Source organism: Oryctolagus cuniculus, chromosome 9 (assembly GCF_051225735.1).
Source record: "Oryctolagus cuniculus isolate XC-2025 breed Fujian yellow rabbit chromosome 9, ASM5122573v1, whole genome shotgun sequence".
Taxonomy (NCBI): domain Eukaryota; kingdom Metazoa; phylum Chordata; class Mammalia; order Lagomorpha; family Leporidae; genus Oryctolagus; species Oryctolagus cuniculus.
The window spans coordinates 19,306,093-19,324,649 of NC_142875.1; the positions used below are offsets into that span (position 1 = coordinate 19,306,093).

Sequence of the window (18,557 nt, forward strand, 5' to 3'; positions counted from 1 at the left end):
ATAAAATGAGGATTCTCAAAGCTACAATAGATAATAAGAAAATAACATAGTTATTTTTATTTATTCCAGTTTAACTTCAGAATTCTCAACAGAAACCTTAGAGGACAGAAAGGAAAAAATTGCTATCTGTGAATGCTGTATCCAGCAAAACTATCCTTCAGCTATGAGGGACAGATAAAAACCTTCCAAGAAAACAAAAGCAGAGAATTTTTTTTTTTCTCATTAAACTTTGTTTTAATGGGTCTCAAAATTCTGTGACAGATTTTTGGTCAAGTTGTTTCCATTAAAAAGTACTGATTTTAAAAACTAATAACTTAAAACTGCCACACACACAAAAAAATGGTCCACAAAACATTCTCCTTTCCTTCTGAAGGTTTTACGAAGCATTGTTATCATTAACCAGTCTTTTACTATTAAACTTAAATGGCCAGTTGAGACAAATAGTTCTGAGACCATTCTTCCACCACTGATTAAGACTGGGGTGGCAGGTATTAGGGATAATATTCATTTAGCCTTCTGAGCTTTCTGGGCAGACTTGGTGACCTTGCCAGCTCCAGCAGCCTTCTTGTCCACTGCTTTGATCACACCCACAGCAACCATCTGTCTCATATCATGGACAGCGAAACGACCCAGAGGAGGATAGTCAGAGAAGCTCTCAACACACATGGGCTTGCTGGGAACCATATCAACAATGGCAGCATCACCAGATTTCAAAAATTTAGGGCCATCTTCCAACTACTTTCCAGAACGACGATCAATTTTTTCCTTCAGCTCAGCAAACTTGCAAGCAATGTGAGCTGTGTGACAATCCAGTACAGGGGCATACCCAGCACTGATCTGACCTGGATGGTTCAGGATGATCACCTGAGCAGTGAAGCCAGCTGCTTCCATTGGTGGGTCATTTTTGCTGTCACCAGCAACGTTGCCACAACTAACATCTTTGACAGACACGTTCTTGACATTGAAGCCCACATTGTCCCCAGGAAGAGCTTCACTCAAAGCTTCATGGTGCATTTCGACGGACTTGACTTCAGTTGTGACATTGACTGGAGCAAAAGTTACCACCATGCCAGGTTTGAGAATACCAGTCTCCACTTGGCCCACAGGGACAGTGCCAATACCACCAATTTTGTAGACATCCTGTAGGGGCAGACGCAGAGGCTTGTCAGTTGGTCTAGTTGGTGGAAGGATGCAATCCAAGTCTTCAAGCAGTGTGGTTCCACTGGCATTGCCATCTCTGCAGGTGACTTTTCATCCCTTGAACCACGGCATATTAGCACTTGGCTCCAGCATGTTGTCACCATTCCAACCAGAAATTGGCACAAATGCTACTGTGTCAGGGTTGTAGCCAATTTTCTTAATGTAGGTGCTGACTTCCTTAATGATTTCCTTGTATCTCTTCTGGCTGTAGGGTGGCTCAGTGGAATCCATCTTGTTAACACCAACAATTAGTTGTTTCACACCTAGCGTGTAAGCCAGAAGGGCATGCTCACGGGTCTGCCCGTTCTTGGAGATACCAGCTTCAAATTCCCCGACACCAGCAGCAACAATCAGGACGGCACAGTCAGCCTGAGATGTGCCTGTAATCATGTTTTTGGTGAAGTCTCTGTGTCCTGGGGCATCAATGATAGTCACGTAATACTTGCTGGTCTCAAATTTCCACAGGGAGATGTCGATGGTGATACCACGTTCACGCTCGGCTTTCAGTTTATCCATGACCCAGGCATACTTGAAGGAGCCCTTTCCCATCTCGGCAGCCTCCTTCTCAAATTTTTTAATGGTTCTTTTGTCGATGCCACCACATTTGTAGATCAGATGGCCAGTGGTGGTGGACTTGCCCGAATCTACGTGGCTAATGACGATGATGTTGATGTGAGTCTTTTCCTTTCCCATTTTGGCTTTGATTTAGTGGTGGTTTTCACGACACCTGTGTTCTGGCGGCAAACCCGTTGTGGGGGGGGTGGGGGAGCAGAGAATTTTATACCACCACACCTGTTACCAGAAATGCTAAAGGGAGGTCTTCAAACTAAAATAAAGAGACAGCTACAAGTAAGAGCAAAATATCAGAAGGCAGAAAATTACTGATAAGACAAACTATAAAACAAATTCAGAAAGCTCTAATATTATAAACATTATCTATATGCCATTTATGTTTATTGTGAAGACAAAAATAATTGCTATCACAACATTAAAATATTAAGATACTCTTTCTTCAAGGAGAAGTCCAGGACCAGATGGCTTCACTGCTGAATTCTACCATAATTTTTTTTCTAAAGATTTATTTATTTATTTGAAAGTCAGAGTTAACACAGAGAGAGGAGAGGCAGAGAGAGAGAAAGGTCTTCCATCCGATGGTTCACTCCCCAATTGGCTGCAAGGGCGGAGCTGCACTGATCTGAAACCAGGAGCAAGGAACTTCTTCTGGGTTTCCCACATGGGTGCAGGGGCCCCAAGGACTTGGGCCATCTTTCACTGCTATCCCAGGCCATAGCAGAGAGCAGGATCAGAAGTGAAACAGCCAGGTCTTGAACCGGTGCCCATATGGGATGCTGGCACTTCAGGCCAGAGTATTAACCTGTTGCACCACAGCACTGGCCCCTCTACCATACTTTTAAAAAGAAGAATTAATGTGAATTTTTACGTTTTTTCAAAAAAAACTAAAAAAAAAAAACCTTCTTCAAAGTTATTCTATGAGGCCAGCATTACTTAGATACCAAAACAAGACAAGGACACAACATCAACAACAACATCAAACACACCAATATCCTTGATGAAAATAGATGCAAAATATCAATATAATACTAGCAAATAAAATCTAACAGCACATTAGAAAAGTTATTCACCATGGACAAGATGCAAGAGATTTCAATATACACAAATCATACACAAATAAATGTGATACACCACATCAACAAAATGAAGGACCAAAATCTTATGATTATCTTATAACTCAATAGATGCAGAAAAAGGCAATTAAATATCCCTTCATGATAAAAAAACTGAACAAATTAAATATAGAAGAAACATATCTCAATACATCAAAGTCCACATAGAATAAACCAATGGCTAACCTCTTATTGAAAAATCTTTCTCTTTAGGGTCTGCAGCAACACAAGGATACTCATTTTCACTGCTTTTATTGAACATAGTACTGGAAATCTAACATAAAACAATTAGACAAGAGAAAAAAATAAGGCACATCCAAATTGGAAATGCGGAAGTCAAATTGTAGCTGTTTGCAGAAGACAATATCTTATATAGAAATGCCAAAGACTACATCAAAAAGCTCTTAGGAGTAATAAACAAATTCAGCAAAGCTGGAGGACGTGAAGTCACAGCACAAAAGTCAGTAGTGCAGTTATACACCAAGAGTGAATCACCTGGCAAAGAAGTCAGGAAAGCAATCCCAGCTGAGCAGCTACCAAAAAAAAAGAAAAAAGCAAAAAGAAAAACAAAAAGAAAAGCAACCCTCTGAGAATAAATTTCACCAAATAGATGAAAAATCTCTGCAATTAAAATTATAAATCACTGATGAAAGAAATTTAAAAGGAAGAAAACAAATAGAAATACATCCTATGTTCTGGAAGAATTGGAAGAATAAATATTGCTAAAATGTGCATGTCATCTGAAGCAATTTACAGATTCAATGCAATACTTATTAAAATCCCAATGAATTTTTTTTTCACAGTACAAGAACAAACATTACTAAAATTTGTATGGAAGCACAAAAATGCCTGAATAGCCAAAGCAACCATGGGCAGAATTAATGAAACATGAGAGATTATACTGCCTGACTTTAAAATGTATTAAAACCTACAATGATTAAAACAGCATTGTATTAGCATAAAAACAGGTGCACGAACCAATAGAAGTTAAGAGATCCTATAAGTAAACCCACCTATCTACAACCAAGTAATCTTTCCTTTTAAAGGTATATTTATGTATGTATATTTTAGAAACACGGAATGACAGAAAGGGAGAGAGGTCTTCCAACTGCTGGCTCACTCTCCAAATGGCAGCATTAGCTAACTGGCCAGGCCAAACCAGGAGCCAGGAACTCCATCCTGGTCTCCCACATGGGTGACAGGGACCAATCACCTGGGCTGTTATCTGCTGCCTTTCCAAGCACATCAGGGAGCCAAACAAGAGGCAGAGTAGCTGGGACTCAAACTGACACTCTGATATAGGACGCGGGCTTTGTAAACAGCAGCTTAACCTGCTGTTCCACAGTGCCAGGCTCCAGTATTACACTTTCAACTTCTATGAGATCATCCTTCTTTTAGACACCACATATAAGTGAAATCATGTGGTGTTTGTTTTTCTGCTAAAGATATTATATTTAAAATATAAATTAAAAATTCAATGATTTAGTTTCATTGGCCATGAATGAGTGCTCAGTACCTATGATACATTGCTAGTAGGTAGTATTTTAACCATGCAGTTACAAGATAATTATTTATGTATACATATTAATATACATGTATTGAAAATTCTGATGGTAATTTTCAATATTGAATAATATTTTAAAATTATATTGATTTTTAAATTATGCTTAAGTATTACATATTATTTCATGAATAAAAAATAAAACATGTTTCTGTAAAGCTATTTTAAGACATCAAACAATGTTAACTTTAAAAGCATACAATAATATTTGCTTTTTATTAAATTTTAAAACTATAGTATACACTTAAGAAAATATAATGATATTTAATTAGAAAGAATAACCTGTTTAATCCCTAAAAAAATTGAGACATCGAATAGTGTTCTATTTGAGAGGGCACTTTATTAGTGAGTGGTAAGAATTATTGGTAGAGAGATAAAATAATAAATAGCAAATATTGATTCTGTGATTGCTCAAAAATTTTATAGGTGTAACCATGGGTAATTTGTTATTTGTAAGAAATTGTATGAATGCAATGTTGTGTTTACATTTGTTGAATGATTCATTCTAAATATTTTTTATTTAGTGGTGACAGTGAACTAGTTGCCAATGACAGAACTGTTTTCAACAAAGGCAATCATGTTACTAGTAAACATGACACACAAGGCTCAGGTGTATGGCCCAGTGATTAAGATGTCATCCCAATCAGAGTGCCTGAGTGGTAATCCCAGTTCTGGCTCTAGAGTCAAGTTTTCTGCCAGCACAGACTCTGGGAGGCAGTAGTGATGACTCAAGTATATGGGACCCTGATACCCACAAGGGAAACCTGGATTGAGTTCTTGGCTCCTGGCTTTGCCTGGTCCAGTTTCAGGCACTTAGGATATGAACCACTAGATGGGAATGCGCTCGCTCTCTCTCTTGCTTGCTCTCTCTTTCTCTCTATCTCTTTCCCCCCTCTCTCCTTTTCCCTCTCTGCCTCTTGAACAAACCAGTAAAAACAATGTAGAAAAAGAAAACAAATCTTTGTATGGTTACTTTTGTTTTCTATTAGAAAAAAAAAAAAAAGCCTAAGAACAGTCTTAACTTTTGTATCTACATTTTCACAAAAGTTAAATCCAGTCTTCCAATCAGGCATAGCACTCTTAGTTGAAGTGGTATTTTGACAAGTAAATTGGCAGTTGTTATTGTGTTACTGAAAAATTTATTAATCATAGGTTTTAGGTTTTTATTCAAAATATTAACACTAAAATCAAAAGTTTAATGTTATTGATGAGATACTATTTTACAAATACGTAAGTCTCTGGAAGCCAACATTTACTAGAACCATCTGAATGTTGAAAGAAATAACTCAAGTTAGAATGAATTGACAACTAATGCTCATAAAGATTTAACAAGAATCTGGATGTTTGGCTTTGAGCATGAAAGTCCCAGATGGTTGATGGGATTTCTCACTTTTCACTGGGATGTTTTCCCCAGTGTTTCATTCAGGTTTAATCTTCATTCATGGAGACAACATGTGACAGACACATAACTTTAAGGGATATTCTTATCTTCTATTAACAGAAAATGAGTGATTTTGGGGCTTGCTGTTCTTCAGTAGATTAGAATAACAATAGTGCACAATTTAATTATTTGCATATTGTGTTCCTTGGTATGAGAGAAAAAAAGAAACAAGCTGATTTGTTCTCCCTCTAATCTTTCAACACAGAGCATTTCTATAACTAGATGCATGTTATTTCCCCTCCTCACCAAGCAGTTCTTGAGTGGTGGATACCATCTGGGCATCCTACAATTTAACTCATATCTTCTAGAATTTTCAGTGTTCAGTCAGCTCTCAAGCACCCTCTGAACTCTGCAAGTCCTTTTGTTTTTTTATGAGGGCTTTGTTATGCAGGTATCACATCATATCACATCATTGGCCACTGATCAAAATGTGTATCTTCTTTCTCCTCCCTAGAGATTGGGCAAGTGGAGGAGTGGGATTGATTGTCCAACCCTCAAATGAAACCTTGCTGTTTCTGGTGACCAGTCACTAATATCATTAACATACAAACTATTTTTAACACTTTGGAGACTCCAAGGGTTTTGGGAGCTCTGAGCCAGGAACTAAGGATAGCTGTCAAATATATATTTCATAGTTTATCACAATATCACAATTGAGACCCACTTTAAACTTAACCCCATGCCATACAATAATCTCAAATTGCAAATTGACTCCATAGCAAGTATTATGCACAGTCTGAAAGACAGTGGACTGTCAGTAAACTTTTAAAACATGTAAAAACAATAGTTAAAGACAATTTCAATGAAAAATAGCCATATAAGTAAGGTCTGAAGAGTATAAGTTAAAGGAAGGACGCTTAAAATACTATACCCATTTAATAAGATTTATGAAAAAAATTCAAATATTGAAACACCAAGTACTGCACAGGTATGATTTTTATTTTATTTGCATGATTTGTCTCTGACTATAGATTTGAAAGCCTATAATGCATCATTCAGATTACACTTCTTCCTTATTTAAAAAAATCTTTAAATAATCAAGTATCTGTAGTCCAACATTATGTTAAGTTTGAAATCTAAATAGTTAATTAAATTCAATAATGGAGAAAGAAGTTCATCAGAAAACTTAATCAGGCAAGAATCATGACCTGTAGTGTAGACACTCAGAAAAAACAACTCAGATTTGTCATTATTTTGTTAAGTAATCATCAACTTTCTCTGATGAGAATTGTGAGGCAGTAGGCATGACATGAAATGCGACAATCTGGGGGGAATTCCTTTGTACCTTCCTGAGTGTTAGCTGACAACTGCTGGTTTGGGATCTTGGATTTTTTTTTTTTTTAACAAATGAAGTGAAATGCTAAAAGTTTATAAATATTTTTCATTGGAGTGAAATCTAAAGAAAGGCAGACCCTTTTTTATTTCAAAAGCTATTGAATTGTAAATGCTTTAATAAGCAAGCTAACAGAATTTAGTATGTTTGTGCAGATATGCTGATTTGAATAACTGAATGGACACTGGAATTGGACCATTGTGTTCTGGGCAAGAAATTAACCATTTCTGAGTTCCTTGGTCATTTCTACTTGGGAAGTAAGTATATAAATATACAACTAAAATATACAACTTGTGCCAATCAGAAACATGTGAAAACTCTTCAAACAAACCCACCATTTAAGTATAACATGTCTGTCATTAACATGAAGATTTCCTAATTTTTAGCACTGGAGACTCCACTTAATTTTCCTCTAGACTAATTCTGTGATGACAAGTAGAGGAGCGTTACAATTCATTGGTCCATTTCATGTTTTTTAAATAGCCCATACATTCTGCTCTGTCGGTGGTTACTTTCACACAGAATGGCAGCCAATGGTGAGGCAGCTGCCTGGCTTTTCTTCCCAGCCAATGGCAAACTCACAGAGCTCATCATAGTAATTGGCTCTTTCTGGATGCTCAGCCACCCATCTCACAATTTTATGTTTTGTTCATGAATCATTGCCACCTCTTGTTAGCTCCCGAGGTTTGCTATTGCCCTACCAGCAGCCAAGAATCCCATATTTCAATTATTTTGGCTGTTAACTCATCACATATGTTTTTGGCATCATTAACTGAGGAAAAGAGAAAGTACAGATCAGGCTGCAGTTAAACCAACACTGTAGAAAGGAGTAGTGTAATGGTCTTTTATTGTGATCATCAAAATTAGTGATTTTCTTGTCTGTGGTTTGAATAGCAAATGTAAGCTGATATTTAAAGACTTTTAATCCATGTATGTAGTAAACATTCATGGTCATCTTTACACGTGAATGCTGAATCTACTTAATTCGAAACAAAAATGTAGACTATCATAATCCCATCCTTAGAGACCAAAGAAATGCAGCAATTAATTTTCCTCTGGTGTCTCTTAACAGCAAGAAGAAAATTTGTAAAATAATGAAGTAAATAATAAATACCATTGTTTTAAACATGATTGAGCTTGGGTTTGGATGTCAAGAAAAGGACATGTTTAAGTTAGCTCATTCCTCTTAATTGTGGTTAACTAAAGTCAACACTTATACTAACAAATTATAAAACTATTAATTTCTGAAAAAGGTTAAATAGTTATATTCTGTAAATCACATTAGCCAAAAAAGTGCTAATTAACTTAAACTCTTCCCTGTTAGTCACCTCACACCATTTACAGCAGATACTGAATTTATTTATATTTGCCTTTTTAATAGTTCACTACCTTTGCCCATCCAGGCTGCTTTAACCAAATTCATGAAACTGCACAGCTTCAAATAAAGTTGATTTTTCACATTTGACATCTGGGAAGTCCAAGAGAAAGGTGCTGGCAGGCTCAATGTCTGGTGAGAGCACCCGGTCAGGTTTATGCAGGGCATTTGGGGGTACACATGGAAGGTCAAGTGGGATCTTCTTGGTTACACTATTGTGCTTCTATTTTGTTTTCACTGCATCTTTTTCATTTAATTTGCTAGTTAGTGTTCTCAAAACGTATGACAGATTATTTTCATGTTTAGTCTTACTTTTTTTCTCTAGTATCCCTTCTTTCAGATTTTATACATCCATGGCTAGCTTTAAAATTAACCTCTATTGAAATTTTTTTTTTTTCTATCTCAATTTCTTGTTCTGGTTCTTAGACCATTTGCATTCTATGGCATGAACATTTATACCTGGGTACCAGTTTGGCAGTGCTAATTTAGCAGTTGGGAAGTGGAATGCTCCATTTCCTTCTAGATACTTGATCTGTTACCTATGCTACTTTCATGGTTTTGGAATAGGAACTATTCATTCATGCCAAACCACTAGGTTCTATTTGTGCTTTGAATGCCTTTTCCATCTGTCCCATTCTTTATTCTTCTATCATCACTACCTTGTTATTTCTTACCTTCATTGCTGGGATACTATAATTACCTCTCTGACATTAATCTCAACAAAAAGTATGAAAGATTTGCAGGCCTAAAATGCATCATTTGGATTACACTCCTTCCTTATTTAAAAAAAAACACTTTAAATAAATAGCTATCTATAGTCCTATATGTGTTAAGTTTGAACTTCCAAATAGTTAATCAAATCCAATAATAAAGAAAGGAATTAATAAGTTACTTAATCAGGAAAGAATCATGACCCATAGTTTAGACCCTCAGAAAAAATAACTCGGACTTTTTCAGCATCTATTTAAAAGAATAGGAATGTCTCAGATAACAGGGTCATTTACCTGTAGTCACATTACTAGGTATACAAAATAATGATAATTTCTCTTCAAGTGGTAACTGGATATCTCATTTAATTAGACACTAAAAACTGCCAGATAATCCCCCTTGTCCAAAAAAAAGTGGTATGTTTAGTGTCTGTGAATATCTGATTGTTCACCCTTCCCCATTTTAAGTTCCTGATCATGGTCTCTAAGGTGCAGTCCTCTGAGGTCAGCTTTCAGAAATATCTGGCCAAACAGGCCCATAGCTAGCTGCACTTATTTCCTCTCCATTCCTAATATTTCCTTTAGAATTACACTGTAAGATCAACTCATTCCTGGCTCTCCATTCTTACAGACTTCTGATGTGAAATGCAGCAGTTCCTGTTCTCTGGGTCTCCACCTTACCAGCCAACCCTGAAGATTTTGGACCTGTCAGCATCATTAGTTAATCACATGAACAATTCCTTACAGTGAATCTCTTCTCTTCCTCTCTCTCTCTCTCTCTCTCTCACACGCACACACACACAGACACACACACACACACCCCATTGGTTCTGTCTTTACTACCCTGATTAGTAGCACTAATGACTCTATTTCCAGCCATAAAGAGGGGAACAATAGTCCATGGTGTGATGTGGCAACAGAGACGTGAGAAATATCACCGCTGGGTACTCCTAATCAAAACTTAAAGAGTCAAAGAACTGGGTAATTATATATGTGGTACCTTCAAACATTTTTATCAAGTGAATGAGTAGTGATATTGGCTGCTTGTTCCTAATATTGCTGGACAAAGTGGGAAAAGAAAAGAAAGCACTTAGGAATTTTAATTCTCAGTTCAAGTGCTGCATAAATGACCTGAGAGCATGTTTCCTAACCCTTATCTCCTATAGTCTCAAGGCTCAGATTATTGAAAACTAAGACTGATTATTGACAACAAAATCTCATCATTCCATTAGCTGGATTACAATGTAATTGAATAAATTGAATTTCCAGGTTTGCAGGAAGTCTAATGATCTATATCAAGAACTATCTATAGCCACATCTCCAGCTCCATCTCCATGTCTCCATATTGATTCCACTTCTTTGAAGAAACCTGACCCGCTAAATGAGAGATGTTGCTTTCCTCCAGGTAATGTTATGTTCTGAACAAGATATGTACAGATATACCTTAATTATAGTCTGCTTTCTTCTGGGGAAATAGTCATAAGATCAAGTTTGGAAGTCAAGGACATGACTCTCTATAAAGAAAATAAAAAAAAAACTTTATAAAAAAGAAATAGAAGACACAAAACAATGCAAAAATCTTTCATGTTCATGGATTTGAAGAATTAATAACAGCAAAATGTCCATACTACGCCAAGCCATTTATAGATTCAATGTGATTCCAATCAAAATACCAAGGACATTCTCAGTTATAGAAAAAAATAATTTGTATAGAAATATCAGAGATCCCAAATATCTAAAGCAATCCTAAATGACAAAGACAAAGCCAGAGGCATCACAATTCCAGATCCCAAGACATACTACAAGGCAGGTATCAAAACAGCCTGGTACTAGCACAAGAATAGACATGTTGAACAATGGAACTGAGTAGAAACCCCCAGAAATTAGTTTGAAAATTATGCAACTGATAAAGGATTAGTACCCAGGATTTATAAAGAGCTAAAGAAGCTCAAGAATAACAAAACAGTCCAGTTAAAAAATGGGCAAAAGGTATGGACAGGCATTTTTCTTTTTAAATTTTATTCAAGTTATACAAATTTCATGTATTTCATATATACAGATTTAGGAACATAGTGACACTTCCCCCCGTCCTCCCTCCTGTCCATGCTCCAACCCCTCTTTCTCCTCCCTTTCCCATTCCAACTCTTAATTTTTACAGAGATCTATTTTCAGTTTACTTATTGATTGTATAGTTAACCCTACACTAAGTAAGAGTTCAACAATTAGAGAACTGAAATATAATGTATTGATGTGAAATAGACATTTTGAGATTCTATAATTATTTACAGCCTTGTCTCTTCTATTGAGGAACAGTGCTTTTTCTTTCTTTTTTTTTTTTTCTTTTTGCTGTTCATACTATTTGTTGCACAGGAAGGTATCCTGGTACATTCTGTTGGTGAAAATGTAAATTAGTACAACCATTACGGAAGACATTATGGAGTTCCTTAGAAATCTGAAAATAGATCTATCATGTGTCCCAGCCATCCAACTCCTGGTAATTTACCCAAAGTGAAATCAGTATGTGAGAGTTATTTATATCCCCATGTTTATTTCAGCTCAATTCACAATAGCAAAGATATAGAATCAATTCATATGTCTATCAACTGATGATTGGATAAAGAAAACATGGAATATGTACATTATGGAATACTACTCAGCCACAAAAACTAAAATCGTTTCTTTTGCAACATAATGGAAACAACTGGAAATGATTATGCTTGGAGAAATAATCCAGCCCAATAAAACAAATCATATGTTTTTCTAATATGTGATAGTTAATATAGACTGCAAAATATATAGGAATGCAATGGACATCTAGTGACTTGATTGTAGTTTTCAGCCCTTGTTTATACTCCTGTGGAACTGTGGTCTTTGTATTTTTAACTTTTTGAATATTATTGCTAGTGATGACTTAAGCCTGTGATTATAGAGAGGTTCAAAATTATGTTTTTGCAAAAATTAAAGAAAAAAAAGAAAGGAAGGAAGGAAGATGATTGAAGGTGGAAGAGAGAAAGGGAGGGAACTATGATTATCTTGGAATTGTACTTATGGGGGTGGTGCCATGGGGCAGTAGGTTAATCCTCCACCTGCAGTGTAGACATCCCATATGGGCGCCAGTTCTAATCCCGGCTGCTCCTCTTCCAATCCAGCTCTCTGCTATGGCCTGGGAAAGCAGTAGAAGATGGCCCAAGTGCTTGGGCCCCTGCACCCATGTGCGAGACCCGGAAGAAGCACTGGCTCCTGGCTTCGGATTGGTGCAGCTCTGGCCATTGCAGCCATTTGGGGAGTGAACCAAAGGAAGGAAGATCTTTCTTTCTGTCTCTCCCTCTTACTGTCTATAACTCTACCTCTCAAATAAATAAATAAAACCTTAAAAAAAGAATTGTACTTATTAAAAATATGTAATCAGTTTTTGTTATATCAATAAAATTTTTCAAAAAATGAATTTTCTGTTTGGTATTTGCCGCACTCATTCTCTGGCTGTGCCTTTTCTAACCCAGCTTGAACATTGTAGTCAGATGATCTTTGAAAGCACAAATATGAGAATATTATTACCTTCTTTAGAAAAATTCCTTAATAGTTCCACATAATGTTTTGAAAAAGCCAAATTCATCCTTAGGGTTCTGTGCCTCTCCTGCCACTCCCCTCCTCATGCTCCACAGCCGAGCTGAGATCAGCTAACTTTTGATCTGTAGATACCAATGCTGTTTTTCCACTTGTGAAATTTGTCAGTTTGTTGGGATATTGTTTCTACTTAGTGAGCACCTTTTACTTGTCAAGTCACAGCTCAGGTGGTCCATACGTCATCCGTTCCTTCTCATTTTGTCTAGCATGGGATATTTTCTGGATGTCATGGCATCTTTATTTTTCTGTCCTATCCTATGTTTCCATATCCAGCACCCCACCCTGTACTAGAAGTAAATGTCAATATCCATGTTTATCTACCCAAGGCTTTTTGTAAAAAAATCTCATCTGAACCTACAATTAATTTTAGCAATCAAAGTTTGATATGGGAAACAAGTAACAAAAAAGGTAATGATATAGCAGAGAAAAATCATTTTAATTTGAGCAAGGAAATCTTGATCATATTATGAGACAACTGCTTGATACAACATCAGAGTTAAAGATGAACTGAAGGATCATCAGAGGAAATTCTAGACTTAGGATCCCTTAGTATCCTTCTTTAGGAAACTGTCAACTTAGAATTTTGGAATAATGTGTATATTATTCATCTAGAAGCTTTGTTAAAATGCCCTCCTATTTTTTGCTTGTGCTGTTGTTAATAAATCTGTTTTTCTAAAAGGATGACATTTCTCTTAAAAGAAAGGTACAGCCCCAGCAAAGAAGAATCACTGAAGAAATACTTGAAAATAAACAAATTAAATGACAGATGTAGATAATAAAAAATTAGCGTTGGTTGGTTACAAGGGTAATGGAGAATCACAAAATAAACATTAGTAATCCTCAGGGTCTAGAGAATTAAAGAAAAAGACATTTCCTTGTTTATTATTACATGTCTTCTCTATATTGCCCTACTGAGAGACATTTATGGTAATCTCTTTTAACCTTGAGAGCAAATAGAAGGGATAGACACTGTCTTCATTTCGTAGATAAGGGAAATCTGTCTTCAAGGAACCAAATAGCTGTCCAAAGTCTTACATTTGCTAACACAGAGCTCCAAAGCTCATGCTCTTTCCAGTGTGTACTCAAACATGGCCACACCTGTACAAAGTCTTCACTGCGGTGAACTGATTGACTTAGCACATCTTGATGTTTTAATTTTCCAGCCTTTGTACCTTCAGCCCTCTCATTCTCTATCATGTTTTCTCTGGGTTTCAGCACTTCTGTAAAATCCTTCCATTCAAACAACTGAGTTCAAGCCCAGGGTTTCTCAACCTCATAACTGGATGTCGTGCGTGTGTGATTAATTCGTTACTTGGCGAGGGAGGAGGCTGTCCTCTGTATTGTACAATGTCCTGTAGCGTCCATGGCTGGGACCCACTAGATACCCATAGCACTGTCCCTCCCAGCTGTGACAACCAAAATTATTTTGAGACCTTGCTGAACATCCCCAGGCGGGCAAAATCACAGGAACTGAGCTCCCCTTTTCTACTCTATTTAAATATCCACATCTATATACCCATTTTTAAAAAACTTTTATTTAGTAAATATAAATTTCCAAAGTACAGTTTATGGATTACAATGGCTTTCCCCCCAATAACTTCCCTCAAATCCACAACCCTCCCATCTCCCACTCCCTCTCCCCTTCCATTCACATCAAGATTCATTTTCAATTATCTTTATATACAGAAGATCAATTTAGTATATATTAAGTAAAGATTTCAACAGTTTGCACTCACACAGAACATAAAGTGTAAAATACTGTTTGAGTACTAGTTATAGCATATATACCCATATATTTAAAAATTTTAACTGACACATATATTTGTTTACCTTTATGTAGTATAGCATGATATTTAAGTATATGTATATAATGTATAATGATCAGATAAGATTAATTGGTATAGCCATCACATCAAACATTTATCATTTTTTTTGACAGGCAGAGTTAGAGAGAGAGAGAGAGAGAGACAGAGAGAAAGGTCTTCCTTCCATTGGTTCACTCCCAAAATGGCCGCTACTGCCAGCACGCTGTGCCGATCTGAAGCCAGGAGCCAGGTGCTTCCTCTTGATCTCTCATGCGGGTGCAGGGCCCAAGCACTTGGGCCATCCTCCACTGTCTTTCCTGGGCCACAGCAGAGAGCTGGACTGAAAGAGGAGCAACCAGGACAGAACCGGTGCCCCAACCAGAACTGGAACCCAGGGTGCCGGCGCAGCAGGTGGAGGATTAGCCTAGTGAGCCATGACGCCGCCTCAAACATTTATCATTAATGTGTGTTGGGAACATTTGAAATCCTCTGTCCACGAGCTATTTTGAGATATACAATTAATTGTTGTCAATCATAGTTATGCTACTGCTCTGTTCTAATGCTGAACACTAGAAGTTGTTCTCTTACCTGAATGTACTCCTGTACCCATTAACCATTCTTTTTCTATTCCTCTTTCCCCACTCTTCCCGGACAGGTAAACCTACACATATGTCCTAATCTCTAAGTGTCCCCCTTAAGAACCAAGGCCTTTTTTGGTAATGTCTTTTTAGTTTGTTTTGTTTAAAAAAAAAAAAAAAAACAACATTCATTTGAAAGCAAAAGTAGGTGAAGAGGGGTGTGGAAGGATTTCCTATTCCTTGTTTCACACCTTGATATCCCCACAGCAGCTGGGACTAGGTCAGGTCAAAGACCCTGAAGTGTAGAACTTGATCTGAATCTCCTATATAGGTGCCAGGGACTCAACTTCTTGAGCTTTCACACCACTGCCTCCCAGGGTCTTCGTTGGCAGATAGCTGGAATTAGGAACTGAGCTAGAACTTGAACCCTGGCACTTCCATGTGGGATGAAGGCATTCCAAGTGGTGTCTTAAACTTCTATGCCAAGTATCCATCCTTATTGTTAATCTCTTTATTTTCAGTTAAACCTGCATCTTCTTAACTCCTTTTTCCAAATTTTCATTGTACTTCTAGTCCTACATTGATATTTAACTTTTGCTTTTAAGATTTATTTATTTATTTGAAAGTCAGAGTTACACAGAGAGAGAAGGAGAGAGAGAGGTCTTCCATCTGATGGTTCACTCCCTAATTGGCCGCAATGGCTGGAGCTGTGTCAATCCAAAGCCAAGAGCCAGGAGCTAGGGGCCAGGAGAATCTTCTGGGTCTCCCATGCTGGGGTAGGAGCCCAAGGACTTGGGCCATCTTCCACTGCTTTCCCAGGCCATGGCAGAGAGCTGGATTGGAAGTGGAGCAGCCAGGTCTTGAACCGACGCCCATATGGGATGTCAGCACTGCAGGTGGTGCCCTAAGCTGTGATGCCACAGCACCTGCTCTGGAAATTAACTTTTTTTTTTTTTTTTGGCAGGCAGAGTGGACAGTGAGAGAAAGAGACAGAGAGACAGAGAGAAAGGTCTTCCTTTTGCCGTTGGTTCACCCTCCAATGGCTGCTGCGGCCGGCGCATTGTGCTGATCTGAAGCCTGGAGCCAGGTGCTTCTCCTGGTCTTTCATGGGGTGCAGGGCCCAAGGACTTGGGCCATCCTCCACTGCACTCCCGGGCCACAGCAGAGAGCTGGCCTGGAAGAGGAGCAACTGGAACAGAATCCAGCGCCCTGACCGGGACTAGAACCTGGTGTGCCGGCGCTGCAAAGTGGAGGATTAGCCTAGTGAGCCGTGGCGCCGGCCTGGAATTTGAATTTGAATCCTCTTATGATATGGAATTATTCAGAACACCTAATGAACTTCAGCATCATCTCACATCACTGTTGTCTGGTCAGATGGGAAGGAAATGACAGAAGCCGTCAGTTGTTTCCTTTCTGCTTGGGCACGAAGTGAACCTCATAAACAAAAACAGTTCGGGTTTCTACAGTTTCTCTATTATATTGAAAAAAGCAAAAGACAAACATTTAAGGTGAACTAACAAATCATGAGATATTTAGTATTTGCTCTCTAGCGCAAGAGTGAAGTCATTGTTTGCCAGATGAAAGTATAGAAAAGTCTTTTTGTAAATTTGCAAGAGTTTTGCCTTACTGGAGAATGCATTAACTTTTCAGCATTTCTACAGGGTGTGAAAAACAAGCAGATTCTAACACCTCTGAGTTTGGGTCTTTGATTCATTTTGTGACTCTTGGCTTTAGGTAGTAGTTGTGATTTTGTCATATTACACAAACAATTAAAATACTGTTAATGTGCTTACGTTCTTTCAGTACAGGAATAGAAGGCCTTTATTAAGTTTATATTATTTAAAAATAATTTTAATTGTGGTAAAATATTCATAACATTTATCTTTTAAAAATTATCTAAAATATACAAATTTCATGTATTTCATTTATACAGAGTTAGGAACATAGTGATACTTCCCTCCAGCAGGCAGCTCAGTATTTTAAGTACAGTGGTTCCAAATATAATCAACTTTTAGAAACCTTTTCACCTCTCAAAACTGAAACTTAATGCTGATTCAATAACTCTCTACTCTCCCTTACTAGAGAAATAATCACTGCTTCACTTCCTGTCTTCATAAATTTTACTAGTCTCAGTATTTCATAAAAATTGAACATAAAATCTTTGACTTTTTCTAAATGGCTTATTTTACTTACCATAATATCTTTAAGGTTCTCCCATGTTACAGCATGTGTCAGAGTCTCCTTCCTTTTAAAGTCCAAATAACATTCCATTGTATGGACACAACATTTTATTTATTCAACCATCAATAGAAAGTTGGTTTCCTTTCACCTTTTGGCTACTATGAATAATCCTTCTTTAAACATAGACATCACAAGATCTCTTTGAGATCGTAGATTCAAGATTTTTTTCATGAATGATATTGTTGAATCATGTGTTAATATGATGATTTTTAACTTTTTGAAAAATAGTCATATTATTTTCCATGGCATCTGCAGCATTTTACATCCCATATTTCTCCAATTACATTCCAATTTCTCCATATCATTGCCCCAATTTCTTCTTCTTTTAACATCCTTTTGCTCTCTCCTTCTTCATTAGCCAAATTCATGAATACAAGATGGTATCTCATTGTGGTGTAAACTTTCATATTACTAATGATTAAAATGTTGAGCATATTTTCATGTGCCAGTTGACCATTTATAGATCTTTGGAGAAATGCCTATTTCAGTACCTTGTACATCTTTTAATTGAATCACTTAGATTTTGTTGTTGTTAAAATATAAGAGTTTTTTTTTTTGACAGAGTGGACAGTGAGAGAGAGAGACAGAGAGACAGAGAGAAAGGTCTTCCTTTTGCCGATGGTTCACCCTCCAATGGCCGCCGCAGCCAGTGCGCTGCGCTGATCCGAAGACAGGAGCCATGTGCTTCTCCTGGTCTCCCATGGGGTGCAGGGCCCAAGGACTTGGGCCATCCTCCACTGCACTCCCTGGCCACAGCAGAGAGCTGGCCTGGAAGAGTGGCAACCGGGACAGAATCTGGTGCCCCGACCGGGACTAGAACCCGGTGTGCCGGCGCCGCTAGGTGGAGGATTAGCGTGTTGAGCCGCGGCGCCGGCCAGGAGTTCTTTATATATTCTAAGTATGAACTCATTTTCATATATGTGATTTGCAAATATTTTCTCCCCTTTCAAAGGTTGTATTTTTCCTCTGTTTTTATGTATAATAGGTTTTAATTTTGAGGTAGTTCA

The 18,557-nt window shown here is 37.5% G+C and overlaps 2 pseudogenes; both read right to left on the reverse strand.

The window, feature by feature from the left end:
• Positions 1-710: 710 nt before the first annotated feature.
• On the reverse strand, positions 711-1,249 carry LOC138843679 (elongation factor 1-alpha 1 pseudogene; annotated as a pseudogene).
• LOC100353424 (elongation factor 1-alpha 1 pseudogene) lies at positions 1,249-1,946 on the reverse strand (annotated as a pseudogene).
• Between the last annotated feature and the right edge of the window lie 16,611 nt (positions 1,947-18,557).